Raw genomic sequence first — 23385 nt, forward strand, 5'->3', positions numbered from 1 at the left:
TATTTCACAGACACTGAAAGAAGTCGGTATTTATTTGCCTCTGACAAATATCAGTAGCATCATCAGCTTCAATATACCATCAGCAAGAAGTATGGGCAGAAGATTCTGAAGCAAAAATCGTAATAGACAAGACTACAACTTCCACAGAATATAAGGCTCTTGCAAGTTCTGAGCCATTTCTTCTTAATTGTAGTGAACAGCAGATCACACATGTGCTAATCTTGCTTTTCTGGGAGAGGATGGAAGAGGGAAGACTTTTCTGGCAGAATAGGACCTTCACCTAACTTCCAAACCAGAAAACAACCATTCTATGAGTCAGATTTTCATCATTTGAACGAAATACCTGAGGCAACTGATGTATAAAGACATCTGGATGTTCTAACCCAAGCACTAAGGATCCTTTGTGTTGCTCCTGTAGAAAGGGAAGCATAACATGATGTAAGCACATGGCAGAGCAAGCTGCCCTCCTCATGAGCTAGGAAGCCCTGGAGCACAGGCTGGGCCTACAATCTCCTCTGGGGGAAATGCACAGTGACCTGAGAACTTCCCATTACCCTGACCTCTCCAGACTTACACCGTCTCCCAATCACCCTGCCCTGTTGACCAAGCCTTTAACATATGTGCCTGGAGAGTCTTCAACATCCCAACCAAGCTACCCTTCACTGAGTGCAGTTAATCATGAAGCCCTGTTCCTAGGGGAGAAAAAGTAAATACCATGGTGACAGTTTCCTACTCATAGGTGTCTTCAACTCTATGTACTTCAATATTCACTATTATGTCGTCAAATGAAAATCCTGGAGAAAGTTCTGGAGATTTTTGTAAAATTCTTTTCGTGAACTCAGAAAAGAAAGATAGGACATAAAAACAATTATTAAATTTAATCATTAATTAATAATTAAATGAACTTACTTATTCAGTAATTATTGAAGCTTCATATAGAGAATTTCAGAGAAGACTATAAAAAAAAATAAATGAATTCCACAACTGCCTTCATTAAGATGAAGAACAGCGGTAGTCCTTCTAGAACTAAGACAAATTTGCAACTGTGATGCCATATGAAGAGGACTTCTTTTCACTTTATATGTTTTGTATTAATATTCACTGTCCTGTGTTACTTTGTTACCTGGCATTCCCTCTTATTTGGATTCAGACTTGCCCAATGCTTCCCTAGAGTAGGAAATATTCATACCAGAAATACAAATCAATAAACTCCAGGAAGTACATGCAAAGGATCCACATATCTTTCAGTTCATAAGATTTTCATTTTATCTACACACATGAACAATCATTGAAATATCTCTATGAAAGTTCATCTTTCCAGGGAAGGAAGATGCAGTCCTTCCTGTGATTGTCTGTCTCCCTATCTGTGGAGTCTGTGTCTGTTTGGGGGATTTTCAAATATTTGACAAGGGCCAAAATTTCTTTGATTGTTCAAAGCCAAGTCATTATTCTAAGTGTGCCCAGTTTTCAATAACCATATAATAATACTCCTAGGAAATTTGTACCATCATAAAGGGACAGTTATCAAAAGAGTGATAAGTGATAAATACTTTCTTATTTGGTAAATTTTTGTATAATTTTTTTTCTTTAGTATTAAAGTGAGCTTACCAAAACCGGAAGTTAAAAATGAGTAACAATACCAGTGAAGCCTAGATTTGTCAGCTTTTTTGCTACAGTGAAGACCCAATCTGATCAGAATTATCTTAGGGGAGCAAAGTTTATTTGGGGGCTCATGAGTTCAGAGGTCTCAGTCCATAGAGAGCAGGCTCCATTCTTTGGAACCTCAGGTGAGACAGAATATCATGGCAGAAGAGTGTGGCAGAGGGAAGTAGCTGACAGGATGATCAAGAAGCAGAGAAAGAGATTTCTACTTTTTACTTACAGATAGATATCCCACAGCCTTGACCAAAAAGACAGACCTCCTCCAGGTCTGGAGGCACCCTGCTTGCCTTCAGTTACCTTCCAACCAATCCAAACAGGTGAGTAATTCACAGATTGGGTTAAGGCTCTTGATGCCCAATTAACTTCTACTCTCCAAAGATTCAAAGAAGTATTTACCAGAAGAGAAAACAGCCTCTGAAACCCAACACAGCATGTTTGGAAAGTATAAAAAACAAAAACAAAAAAGACAATAAAAATGTATCCAGGCGGCGGGGGACACGGCGGCCGCCGCGGGGCTCGAGCGGGCAACGGCGTCGGCGGCGACGGGTCCTCCTCCTCCTCCTCCTCCTCCTCCCTCACCCCCTTGCACCTCCTTTTCTTCCTCTTTACTTTCCGGCCGGATCTCGTCCACTTCCCCTAACAGCGGCCCGGATCTTACGTAAAGGCATGACTTCCCAGCACCTCAGGGAAAATAGGGTGCAAGCCCAGAAACTATTTCCCCACCACCACTTGTTGAAAAACTGATTTGAAGGCGTCTCCGGGTGTGAATAAACGGAAAGTGCCAGGATTTGATGTGTCTCAGGTTTTGCGCTGGAGACCCTTCACTACTAAGTATCAAGGAAAAAAACTGGAAACTAATCCGAACCTAATTCAGGATTAAAATGGAACGATTTGTAGTAACAGCACACCTGCCCGAAACCGTTCTAAGACTGCTTTGTATGTGACACCCCTGGATCGTGTCACTGAGTTTGGAGGTGAGCTTCACAAAGATGGAGGAAAACTCTTCTGCACTTCTTGCAATGTGGTTCTGAATCATGTTCGCAAGTCTGCAATCAGTGACCACCTCAAGTCAAAGACCCATACCAAGAGGAAGGCAGAATTTGAAGAGCAGAATGTGAGAAAGAAGCAGAGGCCCCTAACTGCATCTCTTCAGTGCAACAGTACTGCGCAAACAGAGAAAGTCAGTGTTATCCAGGACTTTGTGAAAATGTGCCTGGAAGCCAACATCCCCCTTGAGAAGGCCGATCACCCAGCAGTCCGTGCTTTCCTGTCTCGCCATGTGAAGAATGGAGGCTCCATACCTAAGTCAGACCAGCTGAGGAGAGCATATCTGCCTGATGGATATGAGAATGAGAATCAGCTCCTCAACTCACAAGATTGTTGACAAGGAGGTTACCACCTTTGTGATCAAGATAATAATGTGGAGTATTAAAGTTATGTGTTGATTGTGTGGTTCATTTTTATATTTATTTCATTTAAAATCATGTGATGCAGAATAGTTTTGCAATGTGTATATAGTTGCAGGCAAAAAAAAAAGAAAGAAAAAAAACCTCACTGCAAAACTTACTATTAATTAATTTTAGTCACCAATGGTATAAAGCAAAACTTAGGTATAAGAGTGTGCTAGGATACCTGAAGTCTGATGGTTATCTTTAAAATTGATGGGTTTTCTCCTGAAATGTTTGTGCATGAAAGAACAGCCCTGCTTTTTTAACCCTGTTGCCATATATGATTATTCCTTGTGAGATTACTTAATTATTTGGATTGATGACTAGCCTAGGAAATTGAAGCTGCTGCCAGGCAACACCACTTACAGTAACTTAAAGAAATTATTTCTGATTAGAGGATCCTCTTCAAAATGGAAGAGATGGTGGGAAACTGTTCTTATATCTTCAGATCCCTAGTAGAAACGATTGTTTATTTTGAACAGTTTTATTTGTATATGAAATACTTACCTAAGTACCCTTCAATTCCTCATTCTTTTCTCCCCCCTTTTTCAGGCTTGTATTTAGTTAGCAGCTTCTAGTGACCAAAAGACTAAAATCTTTCTTTTAATGTCAGTGCCAAAAAAAATATTGGGGATTTTGCAGTGACAAGATTTTAGTCTCTTATTATAAACACAAACTTTTGAACCATAGCTTTCATTTTAAGCATCATCTTAAATTTGTCTTGGTGTCACTTCAGGACTGATGTTTTAATTTAAACTGGTAGATATTTCGTGGTTGAGTTTCCTTTTTTTATGGAGAATTAGTAGTAACTTTTTGGCTGACAGATAAATAATAAAGAAATTGCTTTCTACACTTTTAATTTTTCCATAAAATTTTATAAGAGTTTATTTAGGTAAATAGACTAGACTAGAAACAAGTTTACTTACTTTCTTTTTATCTGCTTTGCCTCTGGTGGTATAAGGTTTTTAAACATGAATGGTAAACAATTGTCTAGGAAAATCTGGTGAGACTTTGTAGTGGAGATCTAGCAGTATCCTGCATAGCTGTTTGGGTGAGGAAATAATCAGTTCTGTTAAAGGTCAACCATGTTCAGAAAATGATCTCTTCCTGAACCTCACTGTCCTATAGGATTGTCAGAGTACTGTAGCCCAGCTAAGTTCTCTCCATCAGAGATCCAAATTATAGTTTTTAAAAATTTAACAGCTGAAAACTTGAACCAGAGCTTTATTAAAAATTGGTAGTTGTTTGAAAACATTCAAGTTAAAAATATTGATAAAATTTATTTCTATTACAAAGCAGTGACAAATGATGCCCTATGTTACTTTTAGAGGGAGTTATCTTTGAGGTCATTTTTACCATATATCTTCATTTAAAAAAAGAAAAAAACAAAGTGAGTAAGAAAATACTAAACATCTTAAATGTCTTAAAAATTTAAGTTCCTAATTCAAATGGTCAGAGTGGCTATCTAATATTAAATTTTCTTTTCATTTTTAAAAGCCTGCTACCAAAATCACTTTGTCAAAATTTGAACTTTTAATTTTTCTCATGTTTGGTTATGTTAAAGTAGCACAATAAATGCTTAGAGTAGTGCTCTTATTGGTAAAGCACATACACAAGGAGACCAGCAGCAAAACAACCAAAATGTGTTTTGCTTTTACTTCTTGAAAAGAATTTGCAGGCAACCATGTTTAATTTGAATTTTTTAATATGGTAGAAGATCTAAGAAGCTAGGAAAATAATTGAGTTATCTAGAACATTTTCAGAATACAAAAATAAATTTATATATACAATCATTCCAATTTTTTGAAACTCCTTGTGATTTAGACTACTCCCTGTTGTTTGAGTATTATTTGCACTACTATTAACTATGTAGTGGAAGACCAAATTAGACCCCAGCAAACTGACTGATGTTACACTAGAAAAATCAGTAATTCACATTTGAGTTTCTAGCAGTTATTTCTTATTTGATGATAATTTAGGTCCTGTGTATTTTATTGTGTTCTTTCAGGCTCCTGACTGTTCCCACATTCACTGTATCTAGGGAATTAGTCCATTCTGTTAAGATTATATCATGTCCTTAGAAGACTTTTCCATCCTAAAGTGGGGGGAAGGGGTAATATTAGTGTTTCTTTACTGATTATGAACCGTTCATTCCCTGAAACTGGTTAACTTTGTCTTGTGGTTAAATAAGAATGATTGTTTTAGCCTGCTCAAACTGATAAAGATCCATGAAACCATGATTGGCATATGTTAGGTAACAAATGAGAATGTCCAAGAGGCTCTGGAGGTAGAGTGAACATGTGTACAGAAGCTTTCAATCTTAACTATATAGTGTTAGTGTGATGCTATCCTATTGGAAAAATAGCAACTTTTTTCTGTTTTATAAGTTGTATGCATAAACATAAGATTTGTAATGTTTCATTTATAAACTGCCTTCAACACATGCTTACATGTCAGTAGTATTTTCCCAAAGTATGGTAGTATGTCTTCCAGAATCTCACTATATGCTTACAGTAAATAGTTCCTAGCTTGTTGAAATGTTGAACATTTAATTGGTTTCTTTTTGATTATATGGGGCATATAACAAGCCTGAAGGACATTGTAATCATTTTTACAGGGTGAAAATTCAGAAAGATTTTGTATGAGAGCCTACATATATAGTTACTTTATCCATTATCATCTTTGATTAAGGCTTTTTTTTTCTCCCTCAAATGCTACTTCCAGTTAATGCATTTGACCTACCGAATTTTCAGGGACCAGCAAACCTTAAAAAAGTTCTGCATCTTACCTGTTGTAATCACCTAAGTATCAGTTTGGGATTATTCTGAAGTATTAATTTTTTAAAAGCTATTTTAAGTACAATTGGTAAGATGGCCACTCTGAAAGTTCCGTGTTAAAACTTTTGCCTAAAAGAATTTGTGTGTGTATCTTAATGGAAAATACCTACAAGCAAAATAAAATTTAAGATGGCCCAAAACAAAAGCCACAGTTTACCATTGATGCTTAGTCTTTGTAAGGGCTCTCTGTTTTGACTCACTTCAACTGCCATTTAATGAGGGCAGATAACCTTTAAACATGTTAATTTGATTGATTTACATGGAAGGTTAGTTCTGTAATTTCATTTAAAATATTACCTAAAATTGCTTTAGCTTCTGGTCAGCACTGATTAAAATGTGAATAGTCAAGTGGCTCTTTTAAACCTTGGTTTATATCAACCCTTACTATCATAGATTTCTGAGGTAAATACAGTTCTTATCTAGTGGTATTTTACTTGTATCCGGAATACTGTATTAATTAAAATTTTACTATGTTAATTTTTGTATTCTGTGCTTATTTTTTGTTGTTGTTTTGCTTATGCATGTATCCTTAGTATAAATGTATTGCTTTTTAATGAGGTTTTGTCTTTGTGACTTTTAGAAATAAATTTCAAAAAGTTGTTTCAGAAAAAAAAAATGTATCCAAAGAGTTGTGACCAGATGAATAGCTTACAAATCAGCCACGTTTGTCAATACCTGCCATGGCTGCTCACTCAAATGAGAACAACTAAGATATCCCTGCACCAGCTCTTCCTCATTTTCTCAAAGAAACATCAAATGGTACAAATGCTAAACAGAGAAAAGGGAGAAAAGGCAGTGCCGAGGACCAGCTCTCTTTTTTCATCACCTCTAGCTTGCTCAGCTCACATAGAATTTGACTTCCATGCTGACAACTAGTATTAGGCCTCCTAATTATACATTCAGCCAGGGAGCCTGCCTCAGAAAGGTACTATAGAACAAATTCTGGTGCAAGTTCTCCTTTGATTTCAGGCCTTGGAATAATTGTGAGCATCCTTTCTTCTTCAAGAATAGGCAGACTAACACCCCACCCTTGGTGGACAATCATACCTGGACACAATATGTGGGAACAAAAAAGAAAGAAAAAAGAAAAGAACAGAAAAGACAAGAGAGAACGACAAAGAGGCTCACGAACTTTGATCCTCCAGATGCTCCGATTTTCGGCAACCCACACAAGGAATCATGACAATGACTTGATTTCCAGACAGTCACTGTCCTCAAACATCTCAAACATCTTCTTCTGCCTATTCTTGAAGAAGAAAGGATGCTCACAATTATTGCAAGGCATGAACTCAATGCACTCCACTCAAAAATCCTCTCACCCTGTTTCAATTCTTGTGAAGGAAGTGCCGAAATATTTGAACAATACCCTGGTGAAATGACTGCAGAGCATGGGGAAAGTCCGGCACATAGAAAGGAAGTGTCTCACATCCATCCACTTCGGAGTCAAAGGCCTGGAGATCCTAGGCTCTGGCAGAAGAGTGCACTGGTGTGTGTCCTCCATGGGTTTTTCTGGGCTTTGCGTGCCAAGGGTCCCCCTTGATGGCTGCTATGCCATCCTGGCTGCTGTCGACATACTTGTGGGTGTCACAGAACAGGCAGACTGACAGCCCAATGACGTCACCGTGTGCCAGTCATCCTAGGGGCTTCCTGACCTGGTGGCATCCCAGGAAGATTCAACACAAGGAGCAGCTCAGTGGTCACGTTAGGAGGGGAGACCTTAGGACCGAACCCCATGAGGGCATGTTCTTTTCAGCACAAGCGGCCCCAACTCCTTCAGCCCCTGCAAGTGCAGAGTGGTTCTGCTGGTGGCCTGTCTAATGTGCCCTCTGGGCACTCCTGCTCCTTCCAGGGCCCTGGACCCAGCTGTCACCAGCCTGCCAGCACCACCCTGCAGTACCGCTAGGCGGCGCTGCCTGCAGTTGGTCTCACCAGGCAGGCCTAGTGCCAGAACACCCTGCCTCCTGGTGCCAGCCCACTCTGGACTCTGCAGGTGCAGCGAACCTGGGAGGGCTGGAGGGCTGGCGAGCACTAGGAGGACGCGAGGATCAACACAGGTAGCACCAGCCCCAGCGGCATTGCCCTCCCATCCTGCTTCTCCAGGTCCTGGCCCCGCTGAAAGTTGGCCCAGTCAGCGAATTTGCCTGGGTTCCCAGCAGCCCTAGGGAGCAGCCACTGTGGACATATGAGGGCAGTGGAATATCCAAAGCAGCTAGGCGGGTTATGGGAACTTTGAGCTCCACCACATCCTTCCACCGGGTGCCCCTCCATTCCTAGAAAGCAAATTCTGGAGATTATTGCAACCTGGTCAGAATGAAGGCTAAGGGCAGGTGGGTGGATCTGTTGCTTTTTGGTGAGGGCAGCAGGGAGAGAGTACCTGAACATGGGTGACAGAGGGAAGGAGCAAGAGAGCAAGGGAGCTTCCAGCATGGTGCACCCTCTGCACCAGCCAGGCCCACTTTGGTGGCTGCAGCTGCTGCTGCTGTTGCTGCTACTTTTGCCACTGCCTGGCACCAAGTCCAGTCCAGAAATCCTCTGGGCCCGACAGTCCAAGGGTCCCTTCCATTTACCTGCAGCTGCAGAGATATCTAGCCAGTCGGGATGAACCTGAGGCTTCCTCCTCTTGGCCTGACTCTAGTCTCTCAGAAACAAAGCCCTCTGAGACAATGCCCCAGGTTCTTGGGGCAACTCCTGGAGGAAGAGATTTCACTGGAGTGTCATAGCCCCTGCCACAATGATGCTCCAAAAAGTCTGTGGGATGAGTGAACCAAGTGCCTGATTGTAACCTGATAATCAGGCTCAACCAGTGCTGCCTGTCATTTTCACACATCAGCCTTGCTAGAGGAGTGGAAATGTAGAAGTTTCTAAAGTTGGATATTAGTAAAAGGGGGAGAGCTCAAAACTTTTCTGTGGAGCACTAAATCCAGAAAGGAGTTGGTAATGAGAGGATGTTGTTTATTTCACAGACACTGAAAGAAATGTAGCTGGTACTGATTTGCCTCTGACAAATAGCAGTAGCATCACCAGCTTCAAGATATCATAAGCAAGAAGCACAGGTGGAAGATTCTGAAGCAAAAAAAGAACGGAAAGAATTCAACTTCCATAGAACATAAGGCTCTTGCAGGTTCTGAGCCATTTCTTGCTGATTGCAGCACACAGCAGATCACACATGTGCTAATTTTGCTTCTCTAGTGGAAGACCTAAGAGGGAAGACTTTCCTGACAGAATAGAACCTTCACCCAACTGTAAAATAATAAATCAACTGTTCTATTAGTCAGCTTCCCATGACTTCAATGAAATACCGGAGATAACTGGCATTTATAGACAAAATGTTGATTTTTCTTATGATTCTGGATGTTCTAACCCAAGAACTAAGGACCCCTGTTTTGCCCCTCTAGAAAGGGAATCACAATATGATGTAAGCACATGGCAGAGCAAGCTGCTCACCTCATGGGCTAGGAAACACTAGAGCACAGACCCGGCCTACAATCTCCTCTGGGGAAATGTACTGTGACCTGAGAACTTCCCATTACCCTGACCTCTCAAAACTTGCACTGCCTCACAATCACACTGCCCTGTGGACCAAGCCTTTAACATATGTGCCTTGAGATACTTCAACATCCTAACCACAGCTACCTTTCACTGAGTGTCGTTGATTAATCATGAAGCCCTGTTCCTAGGGAAGAGAAAGTAAATCCCACTGTGACACTTTTCTACTAGTAGGTGTCTTCAACTCTATGTATTTCAACATTCATTATTATGTTGTCAAATGGAAGTCCTGGAGAATGTTCTGGAGATTTTGTGAAATTGTTTTCATTAACTCAGAAAAGAGAAGTAAATAAATGTATTTGAAATGTGGAACATTAGTGTAACGTTGTACTCTCAGTTGGAATCTGGCTCATTAAGCTTTTTGGTTTATAACAGAGTTCTTTGAAAATACTGTGGGATACTATCTGCAATTCTGATTTTCTCTATTATTTTTTAGTTCTATCTACTTAGTCCTCGTAAAAGTATGCGTAATTTCTTTTTTCAAATATCTGTGTTCTTCTAAGGATAGGCGTTCCTATACTCATTTAAAAGAATACAAACTAATAACCAAAGTGAAAGTAACTGCAAAGACATAAGAATATTATTTTTGCTTCTAATTTTAATATTACTTTGTCCTTGATAAATGTTGACATGTGCCAAGGCATAACTGATCCAAGTTAAGTATATTCTGAATTTTCATTAATAATAATGTTTATGAAATTATGGTCATACATTTGGTACTACTATGTAAACCATTTAATTTATTTGATACAGGAAAGACAGAAAATAAAAATAATTATTAAAAACTATGACACCAACGACTACCCAGCCGGCAGCTCAGAGGAGGAAAAGCGGCTCACGCGGCCCGCATACAAGTGCCTGAGGAGGCCGGTGGCGGGGCTCTGGGGACAGCCAGGGGCTGCGAAGCCAGAGACTGTCCGGGGTGGAGGGAGAGAGGGGCTTTCTTCCCTGGGGCGGGCTCTGGGAGAGAACACACCACGCGCACTTTGGGGGGGTAGCCGAGAAAGCAGCTTGGATCTCCCACCCGGCGGGACTCCGAGTGCAGGAGAGGTCCCAGGGTCTGGGTGGAAGCCAGAGCTGTGTGCACGGGGTCTCTAGCCAGGACAGCGCTTCCCTTTCCCCCTCCAACCCCGCGCTGGCTGCCTGGGGAGGCGGAGCAGTCGGCCTCGCCCACCGGGCGGGAAGGCTGCCTGGCTCCCCGCGCCCTGCACGGTGCCCGCTTGCCTGACGCCCTGTCCGCAGCTACATCGCGCTGATCGCAATGGCCATCCAGCAGAGCCCCGCGGGCAGGGTGACCCTGTCCGGCATCTATGACTTCATCATGCGCAAGTTCCCTTACTACCGCGCCAACCAGCGTGCCTGGCAGAACTCCGTCCGCCACAATCTGTCGCTCAACAGCTGCTTCGTCAAGGTGCCCAGGACCGAGGGCCATAAGAAGGGAAAGGGCAACTACTGGACGTTTGCAGGCGGCTGCGAGTCGCTGCTGGACCTCTTCGAGAATGGCAACTTTCGCCGCCGGCGCCGGCGACGCGGCCCCAAGCGAGAGGGCCCGAGGGCACTACGCACTGAGGCCGCTGAGGGGTCCCTGGGTCCATCTGAACTCGCCGCGCGCGGGTCTCCGGCCTCAGACGGAGCGCCTGCCCTGGGCCACGAGGCCCTGGCCCCCGCCCGCCCTGGCGCCCTGGGAAAAGAGGGCCACAAAGACATCAAGTTCAGCATCGACTACATCCTGTCCTCCCTGTCCTCTCCAGACCCTTTTCCAGGGCTCAGGGCTCCATGTCTTGTGCAGGAGGGGAGCTTCCCCTGTTGGAGCCCCAGTAAATAAACCTCCACTTCCGAGGCAGTGAAACATGAGACAGGTTGCTTCCTGGTGGCCACTACAGAATTAGCCTGGGGTCTGGGGTTAGTTTCTCCCCAGGAAGCAGATCTCAGCCCCACCTTGAGCCATGAAGCCCCCTGATTGCGTATTGCCACGAAGTTTGAACTTTCTCCCCAGTCGGACCCTGAGTTCCTGGGTTGGAGGCAAAGGTGGAAGACAGCCTTAGGAGAGCTGCTTACTGTGAAGTGACTTTATCCATTCCGAGAAAAGTTCCCCAGCAGGAACAACCCTCTTGGGTCCAGTTTGACTTTGGAGTTTGCTTGTGGATTTTTCAGATTTCAGTTCCACCGGAAGAATGCAGGGAACATTCCCTGGAGCCACATAGCAGTTCATTCCTGGTGAGGTGAGAAAGACTCGTGGACAGCCTTGTTCCAGAGCTGGTGTGTGCTCAGCAAGCAGTCAGTGAAGTTGGCTAACACCTCCCTGTAGGTTAAAAAATAATAAGGTAAAAAAGATGAAGACAGATATTTACTGATCCTCGTGAACAATAATGACCCCACATTCCTGATGCTGTGTTTGGGTTAATAGGATCAGAAGTAACAGATGTGTCTTGTGTTGTCAGCAAAGTTTTGATGATGGTTTAAAATGCCCCTTGCACAAATACAAATATGGGAAAGAAGAAAGGAAGGGTGGGAGGGGCCCAAATTTGGGAGGGCACTGGGCAAAGCCAGTTCTTCTGAGCAGGCATCCACTCCTGCTCTGGCACCAGCTGGCTTCCCAGAAATGCAGGCTTGGACAGCAAACTGTTGGTAGAGCCCCAAACACGGAGGTGCAGAGCCAAGCAACCGAGCTGGGCACACTCCATTTGAAATGTAAATGATTTAATTACTGTGTAGAGACAAGCAGTTTTAAAAACACAATTATGCACAGTGAAACTATTTGACCAACCTTATCATTTTTCACCAGCCCATTTTCGCAGAGTTAATTGCTTTCTGTGATTTAATTTGAACATTAGTATGGATTACACCTAATCGGATTCGCTAGGTGACAATGATTGGCTAATTCTGTGAACGGCAAAAAAACACACCCAAAGAGGCTGGCTGTCTGGATTGTGAATTATAGTCTTATATTATTGGGACTCTTTTAAAAATGGGCTCTGAGTAATGAAGGCAGGCAGGCTGCTGAGGCAGACCCGAGCCACGTGTGAGGCCCACCTGGACCTGGCTGTGTTTCTGTTCAGAGGCCTGACATTTTGTTATTCCAAGTACTCCTTTGCTCACCTCCCTGTAAATAGAGACTGTGTACGCCTTTGTTTGGGGAAGAGGGAAAAGTGTTCCTGACAGATGTTGTGAACGGCCCGGCTCCTACTCTACATTGAAAACTAGTGAGTTGCCGGCTCCTTTGGTGACCAGGCCCTGCCAATGGCAGCCTGAGCCCAGGAGCCGCCCTCGGCCCAGCAGGAAGAGAGGGAGCCAGCCTCAAATGCCCTTTCCTGAAAGCATAAACAAGACCTGGGAATGAGGCCTCTCCTCTGCAAATGCTACTGCTATTCCCAGACCTCTGCTGGCTTACACATGAGGCTCCCCAGCCTGCCAGGATGACCTCAGCCAGGACACGCCACCTCCCGGCATCTCTCAGGCCCTGGGAGCTGGGTGGGAACTGCAGCACAGGCATGAAGCCCCCTGCTGGCCCCTTCCTCTGCACTGTCTGGTCTGGGTTGTCAGAAGGGCCATGTGCACATGTGTGTTGCTGGTATGTGTCCTGTGTCTGTCTGCATTCCTGTTATTTATATCCCTTTGTCGGATGTGCTAAAAGAATTGATTTAAATTATACTAGATATAATTTAGATGGTGATAAGGCACAGATGGTACTATACATAGTGTATGGCATAGAGAGTATCTGAAGATATATTTTTCTGTAACCAACTGAACAAATAAAATTTGCATTTTATCTTTTAAAAAATAATTATTAAAGCTTCATATAGAGAAGACTATAAAATATCAATGACTTCCATAATTGCCTTATTAAGATGAAGAGTAGATGCCATATTTATAGAACGAGGATAAATTTGCAGCCAGGAGGCAATATGAAGGAGACTTCTTTATGAAAGGAACGTGACCATAAAACTCAAAGTGACCAAGATATCTTTATTGCAGCAGTGCAAAAGAGGAGATAAAGAGATACAGAGAAAGACTAGGGAAAGAGAGAAGAAAGAGGGGAGAGCAATAGAGAGAGAGAGAGAGAGAGAGAGAGAGAGAGAGAAGAGAAGAGAAGAGAAGAGGAGAGGAGAGGAGAGGAGAGGAGAGGAGAGGAGAGGAGAAGAGAGAGTGAGAGGGAAAGTGAAAGCCAGAGAAGAAAGGGAGAGCAAGAGCAAGAGAGAGTGAGAGAGAGAGAGACAGAGAGACAGAGTGAGAACAAGAAAGCATGAGAGAGAGGCCCAGCAGGAGGGAGTTTTTATAGCCTAAATCTAATAATGTCTCTGGGTCTGCAAGCTGCCTTCTTGGCACAAGTTGGGGTTAAGTGTTTGGCCTTGAGTGGGGGGTTGAGTGCTCAGCCTTGAGTGGGGTTGAGTGTTCAGACTTGACACAAACAGGTGATAAAGGACCAGATAGATGGGGGTTTGGGTGCATGGGTTATCCTGCAGCTAAGGTTTGTTCAGCCTGCCCTGCAGACAACTTAGTTTAACCTGACCTGCACCTAACATTTCTCCCTTTTTGTTTTTCTAGTTGATATGGGGATGGTGTAAAATCATCTGGCTACTTCCTGCTTAATGATGGGAGGTGTGGAACCTAGGAGGGAAAGTGGAGGAATGTCCGGGGGACAGGTCTGGAACACCAAGGCAGCTAGAAATAACATCCAGTGGCTATAGACAGTTATCTCAGAAGGGGCAAAGTCCATAAAGGTTCCTTGAAGCCATAGGTTGTCAACAGCATCAAACCATTTCTGAGTGGAGGAGATCTTCGGTATCAGCCATTGGTCCCATTGTAGGGACTTTAGGAAGTATCGGAGGTGGCTTGGTTGAATCCAGTATTGTTAATGGTGACAGCCTGATTGCAGCCAGTGGAAGGGCAATCACCTTGACCCATAAACTGAGAGTGAGTGGTGTCATCCTGGTACCATGTCGCTTGGATGTTAAAGCGCCATCTGTGGTTGGGATAGAAACTTGAATGAGATTAATGATTAGTAAAAAAGCAGAGAATTGGCAAAAAATCTTGAGTTTGGTGGGTGTGGTGGGAGTCCAGGACTGGACATTTGGAACAGATGCCTTTTTAAGGTGAGAGACATGTTACCAGGGAGAGTGGTCCAAAAGCTTGGCCATTATTGGGGTAGTACCTATGACTGTATGGGGTCCCATCCAGTGAGGTTCCAACGATTGAGGATGCAGTTCCCGGAGTAATACTGCGTCATCCAGTTGAAGAGCATCTAATTCAGTTCCTGGTTGTGTTGGGATTGCGGCACTGAATGGCGCAAGAAGGCATCAGTCTGCGTGTTCCCTTAGGAGTTTGTGTAGAAGTGTGAGATAGGACAGATAGGATACAAGAGGAGGAGGAGTGATTGGATAGCTTTGGGTGGTTAAGAAAGGGCACCCATAGAGTTGCTCAAAGGGACTAAGGCCTGAGGGATCTCTGGGGGCTGCCTGAATTCAGGTGAGGGTCAATGGCAGGAGATTGGGCCAGGACAGCCTGAGTTCAATAGCATGTTTAATGAGATGATCCTTGAGAATGCTGTTAAGCCTCTCAACCTTACCGGAGGATTGGGGTTGGTGGGGGATGTGGAGCCTCCAAGTGATGTTGAGGCATTTGGAGAATAGTTGAAAAACCTGAGAAGTGAAGTCTGGACTGTTGTCTGACTGAATGGAGGCAGGAAGTCCAAACCTGGGAATTACCTCCTCAATGAGGATGGAGGTGACAATGTTAGCAATTTCCCTGGAGGTAGGGAAGGCTTATATCCAACCTGAAAAAATATCAACCAAAGTAAGTAGGTAGTGAAGCTTTTTGTGCCTAGGCATGTGAGTGAAGTTGATCTACCAGTCTTTGCCTGGGTGGTGGCTCCTCATCTGATGTGTGGGGAATTTAGGTTTGTTGCTTCTTTGTGGGGATGCTGTAGAGCAGACAGAACAAGCAGAGTGGACCTGCCAAAAAGTAGTTCTCATTCCTAGGAAGTGAAAGAGGAGTTGTAAAATCTGGAAAAGGGTTTAGGGAGGGTTTTAGGTGGAGGCAGAGTCTCTGGAGCTGGAGGAGTTGGTCATGAGTCATAGGTCTCTGTCTTGGGCATCAGGGGCTGGTAGTCTTAAAGAAGTAGTTGATTGGCTGACTGGTTGGTGAATTTGTGTATCTGATCTTTCAGGAAATTTTGTCAGCAATTTAACAGACATAGTCCTATTAGGAGAAAGATAAAGAGGACAAATAGGGGTCTTGCAAGGGGAAGAAGCCAAGGCCATACTTGACTGAACCTTTCCCTTGGAGACCATTGGCCTAGTTGCTGTCTCCTCTTTTCTAGCTGTTCTTGTCCTTCATTACTCCTAGGAATGACTGTGTTTTGGCTTAACTATTTTTGGTAGGTGTTTAAGATCAAGCTGTCAAAATTGACTTTGTTTCTATCTATTGTTAAGAGTCAGCCTCAGCCGAGTTCCCGTAGGGTTCACTTGTGGAGGAACTTGAGAGCAGCTTCTTAGTTCTGCTAGTGCCATTTACGCTAAGATGGGTCCAGATCTTGCTTGACAATGTGGCTTCCCTTGGAAGCATCAGGAATGACTCCTGACTCCAATGACCCTCGTATTCACGTATTCACAGCAAGTGCACTAATTGGCTTTTCATTCTCCAGTGGTCTCATTAATCTCCCTGATCAGGAGGTTATGTGGCCCAGAGTTGAAAAGCTCTTTAGAGAGTTCTCTGTTCCCTAGATTCAGACTGACTCAGAGGGTAAGGGCAAATATTGGTTTTCTTGGCCATTTTAATTTAATTTTAATTTTAAGTTTTGATCTTAAACATCTAGCAAAGTCATTCTGACATTTAGTAACATGGGAGGCAGAGCTTTATCTCACATAAGGTGAGGCTCTTTATAGATCTTAGGTAAAGTGTTCTAGTATTGAAGCTGATCTTTGTTTTTAAATATCATATTATAAAGTTTCCATATATTGTTGCTTGATGTCGCATGAATACTAGGTAACACAATATGATATTACATTTAAATTGTACCCCAGTTTATAGAACTTTATATTAATCTTATTGATAACAGTTCCAGTTATACAAAATTAATGATATAAATAAATCTCCAATATGTTATTTTTATAAGCCTAAGATTACCATGCAACCTTTTGGAAAACATCAGCTTGATGTATTTTTTTAAAGCTTCTATCTTAAAGACTTATATACCTGGAATATATGAACACATTTAATATACAAAAAAGAGTAATAGTACCACAATTACATTGATGTTTTTATATTAATCAAGTTCAGATCTTAAAGAAATAACATATTACAATATTGAAAAATAACAGTTGTTGTTAACCATAGTTGTATAATCCTTAATTTCATCAAGATTACTTGCTCAAAAAACTTACATATATAAGCAACTTACACAGACCTTCTTTATCAGTTGCTTAAGCCCTCTTATTTATTTAATCACATAGACTCTCTAATCCAGAAACACATTTTTCTTCTATTAAATCCATATTTAGAACCTTCTAATTACTCTTTATCATCTGTTAACTCTTCTTTATTTACTCTTTGAAACAATCCTTGTAAATTTCTAAATTTAGGCAAGTTATTCCATTTTAATAAGGGATATTTTGTTATTTGAGGTACACAATTAATCACATCTATTTACCACTTCATAAAAACATAAACAATGTTTAAATGTATAGAATTATGTTGTTGAACGGATGAGCAAGGCAAGGCACATAAGATAGCATGGGAGATAGGGAAAGAGTTTTATTTAGTTGCAGCCAGATTCAGAGAGCAAAGCTTCTGCTGTAATCAATTTATCCCTTGAACCCCAAATTTAGGTAGTTTCAGAATTTTTCACACAGCATGTAAGGGGAGGGGCTCAGAAGTTCACAGTCTTCAGAAGTTCACAAAAAAAGCATTTTTTCTCTCTCTGTTTCGGGCAAGTTAACCCTTCAAGGACACCTGAGAAGGGGAGAACTTCTTCTTCCCTTTCTTCCCTCTGCCTGCCAGCTGTTACCATGGAGCCCAGTTGGTAAATCCCTTATCTTAGAAATGTAGCCATCACTGTGAAGCCCCAACTCAAGTCCAGAGGCCTTGTTTACATTTTTTGTGAAAACACTAGTAAGGGGGTGTCCAGAACCTGGAGTGCTGATTTTTTTCCATCCAGTGGCCAAGTAAAACAGGGCAACATGAAAAGAGGAAATTTATCTCCATTGAACTTTTCTGTAGGGACTCTTTGCTGACAATCCTAAAATCAGCCATGGTAAAGATTCTGTAGAAGGTCAGTTATGACTTTTCTGTGGGACTGGATAGGAAGGGGGAAAATGGGAAGGTGGGGCTGAGAGCATCTCCCATGGATCTGAGAATGAGGAAGGAGATGTAAAAGAATAATTAAAAAGGGGCCTGGGATTTTCCCTAGCAAGGAAAACTTGAGCAGTAGAACAGGTAGAGCAGAGGGGAAGTTGGGAGTGAATATATCAAAAAGCCTGTAAGGGACTTTAATTCTTAGTAACCTTGTTTTTAGTGATGATAAAGCAACTTTAAAGGCCATTTTCATCAAATTTTGGATAGGGGTCCGAGGGTTCTCCTCAGCTAGTTTGAGCTTTGGGTTAGCTGGTAAGAGGACCTAGTTGGACCCAGTGTGGGCACTGACAGGAGAAGAGAGGAGTGAGTAGGTGGAGGGATAACTTCAGTACCTTCTACCTCAGCAAGGGGGCTATGGTTTGAGGAAGGGTGGTAGTTTGGGTTTTGGATCTAGTAAAGGGAGGGGAGAAAGCAGGTTATTGAGGCAGGGGAGATGGCAATTTAACAGACATGGTCCTATTAGGAGAAAGATAAAGAGGACAAATAGGGGTCCTGCAAGGGGAAGGAGCCAAGGCCATACTTGACTGAACATTTCCCTTGGAGACCATTGGTCTAGTTGCTGTCTCCTCTTTTGGTGACAGGGTGCAGGTGATAGATTCATCAAGAAGGTCAAAAGTAGTGGACGAGTCTGGAGGAGGAGAAGATTGGGGATTGGTGGTTGTACGGGCTAGTTTGCAAGCAAAAAAAATCTGTAGAGGTTTGCAAGAGGTGCAGAGATCAGGATTGAATCAGAGCAAGAAGAAAGCTCGGAAATAGTAATCTCTACAATTTTTTTCAAATGCTCATGGTAATTGTAGAGATCCCTTAGAATGGAGGGATCCAGGGACCCAAAAGAGGGACAATTTCTTTGGTTGTCTAAGGGATAAGTGGGCCAGGCCTGAATGATATATTTGATCAATTTTGGGGGTTCAATGTCTGGTGTCAAGGAGAGGGTTTGAAGTTATCCAGGCGGCATTGTAGGGGAGCATCAACAGGTAAAGAGGACCCATTATCCATGTGGCAAACGCAGTATAAGGAGGTGGGAAGAGGATTGCAAACACAGTATAGGGTAGAAGGAAGGAGACATAAACATAAGGGGAGAGGGAAGGAGATGCAAAGATAGTATAAGAGAGAAGGAGCAAACTGATTTATTGGCAAAAGGGGTATACCCCCTAGAGCCAAAAATCAGGAGTGCCTAGTGGCAGGTTCGAGCTACAAAGACTGGTCATCAAAGAATCCTTACAGTCAAGGAGGCTTTCATCCTGGTTGGAGCTGGGCCATGGGACACCTTGGCCAAGGCTTTTCAGGACCTCTCCTGGAGAGGCGGAGACTCCCAGGGCCTGAAAGAGGGGAGAGAGAGAGAGAGGCAGGAGAAGAGAGAGGAAGGGGAGGGTAAGCCTCCATCTAATGGCTGAGTCTTAAAGGTGCAAGGACTAGGACTTTATGAGAGCCACCAAAACCGTGAAGGTTTGGGTGGGGTGTGATGTACAGTTGTCTGTTATGTGTTCTGAGAGGTTACACAGTCCTTTGAGGGAGACCTACAAAGCCTATGCTGGTAAACTACCAGCTGGGAAGGGGATGGGAAATGATTTTGAACACAAGAGTCAAATCTGCCTGAGGAAGGAGTCCCTCAGGGCCACCATGGCCTTAAAGGCTGTGGTGGGGGGTTTTCCTCCCCACAGGTGGGTGAAGAGTTTTGCCAGACAATCAGTGGTCAAATCCTCCTGATACCACAATTGGGTATAGGACTCCAGGAAGGGGAAACTCACCAATCAAAGTCCTGTGGTGGATGGAGTTCTGCTGGTAGAGAAAATGGGTTCAGGCCATCCAGTGAGTGGCACTTCTGAATGAAGAGGGATCCAAAAGTGGGTTTTAACCCTCTTCCTGGTTTTTGGCACCAATGAAAGGAAAGTAACCACAACACTTGGAGCAACCAAGAGATCTTTACTGCAGCAGTGCAACAGAGGAGAAAAGAGAGAAAGAAAAGTGGGGGGGGGGGCTGGCAGGGGAAGGCTTTTATAGACCTTCTGCTGTGCTTCCTAAATCTAACAGGGTCTCTGGGTTTGCAAGCATTCAGCCTTGAGTGGGGGCTTGAAGCAAACAGGAGATAAAGAACCAGACAGAGGTTGAGTGGTCAGGTCGGCCTGCAGCTAACTTTGTTTGGCATACCCTGCAGACAACTTATTCAGCCTGTCCTGCACCTAACACTTAGGAGAACAACACCTGAGTGCTGCATATAGCTATTGAAATGGATTTCAATGGGATCTTCTTCTCTGGGTTCTACCACATTATTTGTTTTTATTGTATTGGGGATGGAACCCTGGGGAGCTTAACTACTGAGCTCCATCCCCAGACCTTTTTTGTATTTGATTTAGAGTAGGGCCTCACCGAATTGCTTATGACCTTGCTAAGTTGCTGATGCCAACTTTGAACTTGGAATTTCTGCTTCAGCCTCCATGTGACAAGACACCAGGCTCAAGCACTTTCTTTTTCACACTCAAGACACATTAGTTTGTGCATCCACGTACTCCTGTCATCTTTGTCCTCTTTCCAGAATCAACACCAATCTGGTGGAGCGAGCTTTTCCTAAATGTCCTGCCTTTCCTTAAACTCCTAGGGTTCTTTGACTGTCCTCCTGTTTGTAAGGCTTTTTTCCTGGCAGACTCAGCCCGAGCATACCTGTGGGTGACTGCACTGACCCCGAGCATACCTGTGGGGTTCTGCATCCCACTACAAGATTCCAGTACAGTAATGATCTGGTTTTCTGGGTATGGTCATGATCTGCTGATTCTCTGTCATGACCCCAAGCTGGAATCTCAGGTTCAGTCGTGCTGGTGGCAGCACTCTTATCATGCTTCCTGTGCTGAGGAGTCCTCAGGGATATCCAATAGAGGAAAGAGATGAGTGGCCAAGGAATTGACTAATTACACCACAGTGCAGAGAACCTCAAACACCTTGATGAGAACTGTGGGACTTTCCCAAAGCTGGGCTCTGGGGACCCTGAGATTATCCCTAACCTCATGGAATCCAGATGACACCCTTGGAGAGTAAATGGCAGGCACTAGTGCCCTAACGAATCTAGGGGGCTGGCATGGCTCTGCAGGCTGTGGAATGAGTCATTTCCAGTGGTCCCTGTGGGTCCTTGTAGGGGTTTGGGTTTTATATGGAGCAAGATGGAAAATCACTGGAAAATTTCACGTTGTAGGGTGACCTGATCTGTCTCCTTTTTTCCATGGTTTTGAAGATTAGTTGATTCTAGCCACATGTTGGACAAAGTCCTAATTGCTGATCTACTTTTTAATTTTCTTCATTAGCTTAAATCAGTTATACATGCCAGGAGAATGCATTGATGCACTTGGATAGAGCATATATAAATTGTGTTTTTTTTTTAAAGGCCCCTTGGCCTGCTGGTTCAGGAGCAGAGTGAGGAGGCCTAGTGAGGCCTGGGGAGTGCCAGGAGGAGGTTGCCACACCATGCTGGAGGTGGGATGGAGCCAGGCCTACCTTGGGTTCCAGCTCTGCCCAGGAGCCTGGTCCTAGGGAAGGCCCAGTTTCTACCTGCCACCACCTGACGCCTCACAGATACTTGGGCTGGGCTCAGGACTGCCTCCACTCATAAGCAAATCTCCTTGGGAGCTCAGGATTGGCCCAGGTCTCCCACGATGACATGAGGCAGCATCCTGGACACAGGGTGGTCACAGGTCCATCCCGCCTGGGGCTGACCCCTGCCAGAGCTCAGACTCAGCCCAGGAGAGACACCGCCTATTGTCAGGTGCCGCGGAGCAGCTCAGGTTCCGCCCCACACTGACTCCGCCTACTGGAAGACACCTGTCAGAGTTCCCCCCCAGTCCAGACTTGCCTCAATGACAGGCGTGGGAGCCTGACCCAAGGTAGGCCTGGCTCCATCCCGCCACCAGCCGACCCCCCATCAGAGTTCAGGCCAGACCCAGGACCGCCTCTGCCCACAGGTGAACACCTTCCAGAGCTCAGGCTCCTGCCTGGTCAGCCAAAGCTGGCTGCTCGGGAGCCTGGGCAAGGGTAAGCACAGTTACATCCTGCCACTGGCAGACCCCTGCGGAGGTCAGGCCCAGGCCTGATCCTCCTCCCCATGCTGAACTGCAGGGGAGCCCTAGCAGAGGGTAGTCACAGGTCCATCCCGCCTCTGGCTGACCCCTGCTAGAGCTCAGCCTCAGCCCAGGAAGGACTCCGCCCACTCTCAGAGGGCCTGCCAGAGATCAGGCTCCGCCCTGCACTGACTCTGCCTACTGAAGACAACTGTCACAGTCCAGCCACAGTTCAGCCACAGCCCATGTCAGCCTGTCTGAGAGGTAGGGGAGCCTGGCCCAAGGTGGCCTGGCTCCATCCAGCCACTGGCCAATCCTCACCAGAGTTCAGGCCAGACCCAGGACCACCTCTGCCCACAAGGAACACCTTCCAGAGCTCAGGCTCCTGCCTGAACAGCCGAGACCAGCTGCGTGGCAGCCTGGGCAAGTATAAGCAAAGTTCCATCCGGCCTCCTGCATAGGTCAGGCCCAGGCTTGATCCGCCTCATTGAACTGCAGGAGCCCCTTTACAGGGTAAGCCCATACCCGCACCGGCTGACCCCCACCCGAGCTGAGACTCTGCCCAGATTCACTTTGCCAGAAGTGCACGGGAGCCTGGGCACAGAGTTCATCCTGCCCTTGCCAGATTGGTGCTGTAGGTTAGTCTCAGCTCAGGACCTCCTCACTCACCTGCCTGGCAACCCTGCCCAGGGTACACCCGGTTCCATCCCGCCACCACCGGCTGACCCCTGCTGCAACTGAAGCTCTGTCCAGGAGCCCGGCCCCAGGAAAGACCGGGGTTCAACCCGCCACCTGCTGAAGTCTGTAGGTCCTTAGGCTTGGCCCAGGACTACCTCCACTCATCCACAGACAACCTTGGGAGCTTAGGATTCCTCCCAGGTCTGCCACAATGACCTGTGGCTGAAGTCCTGGCACAGGATACCACAGGTCCGTAGCGCCACCAGCCAACCACTGTGGGAGCTCAGGCTTGGCCAATATCTGCCTTGCCAACCTGCAATGGAGCCCAGGCCCAGTACAGGCCCCGGGTTCATCCTGCCATGGTGGAATCCAGCCTGAGTCCAGGCTCTGCCCAGGATGCTTCTGTCCACAGGCAGACACTCGCTGGAGCCTTGGAAAGATGTTGATTTCAATGGCAAATTGTGGAGAAGAACCAGAATTCTCAAGCTGGCAAGGGCTCACTACAAGAGGCAAAACTGTTACCAGTTGCTACAAAACAGTATTTTGCTGATGTCCCTGTGGGTGTCTGCACAGCTCACCGGAGCTTCATCATATACTGACCTCCTACAAGTCACTAAGGAGAAACAAGCAGCCCACAAAAATGGGAAAATCCATATCAGCTGTTTATAAAAAATGACATACCAAAAATTGAGATGACTTTCCACATCACAATAGAGTAATCCAAAGAAAACCTAAAGTACATGTGTTTTTGCCTATCAAATACACAGAATAAAGAGAGTGTAAAAATCTAATGTCAACAGCATTGGAGAATGGAATTAT

At 44.6% G+C, this 23385-nt stretch overlaps 1 pseudogene; it reads left to right on the top strand.

The window, feature by feature from the left end:
* Positions 1-2153: 2153 nt before the first annotated feature.
* Positions 2154-6424, top strand: LOC144372951 (CGG triplet repeat-binding protein 1-like; annotated as a pseudogene).
* The last annotated feature ends 16961 nt before the right edge of the window (positions 6425-23385 follow it).

The sequence above is a fragment of the Ictidomys tridecemlineatus genome, unplaced genomic scaffold (assembly GCF_052094955.1).
Source record: "Ictidomys tridecemlineatus isolate mIctTri1 unplaced genomic scaffold, mIctTri1.hap1 Scaffold_202, whole genome shotgun sequence".
Classification (NCBI taxonomy): Eukaryota; Metazoa; Chordata; class Mammalia; order Rodentia; family Sciuridae; genus Ictidomys; species Ictidomys tridecemlineatus.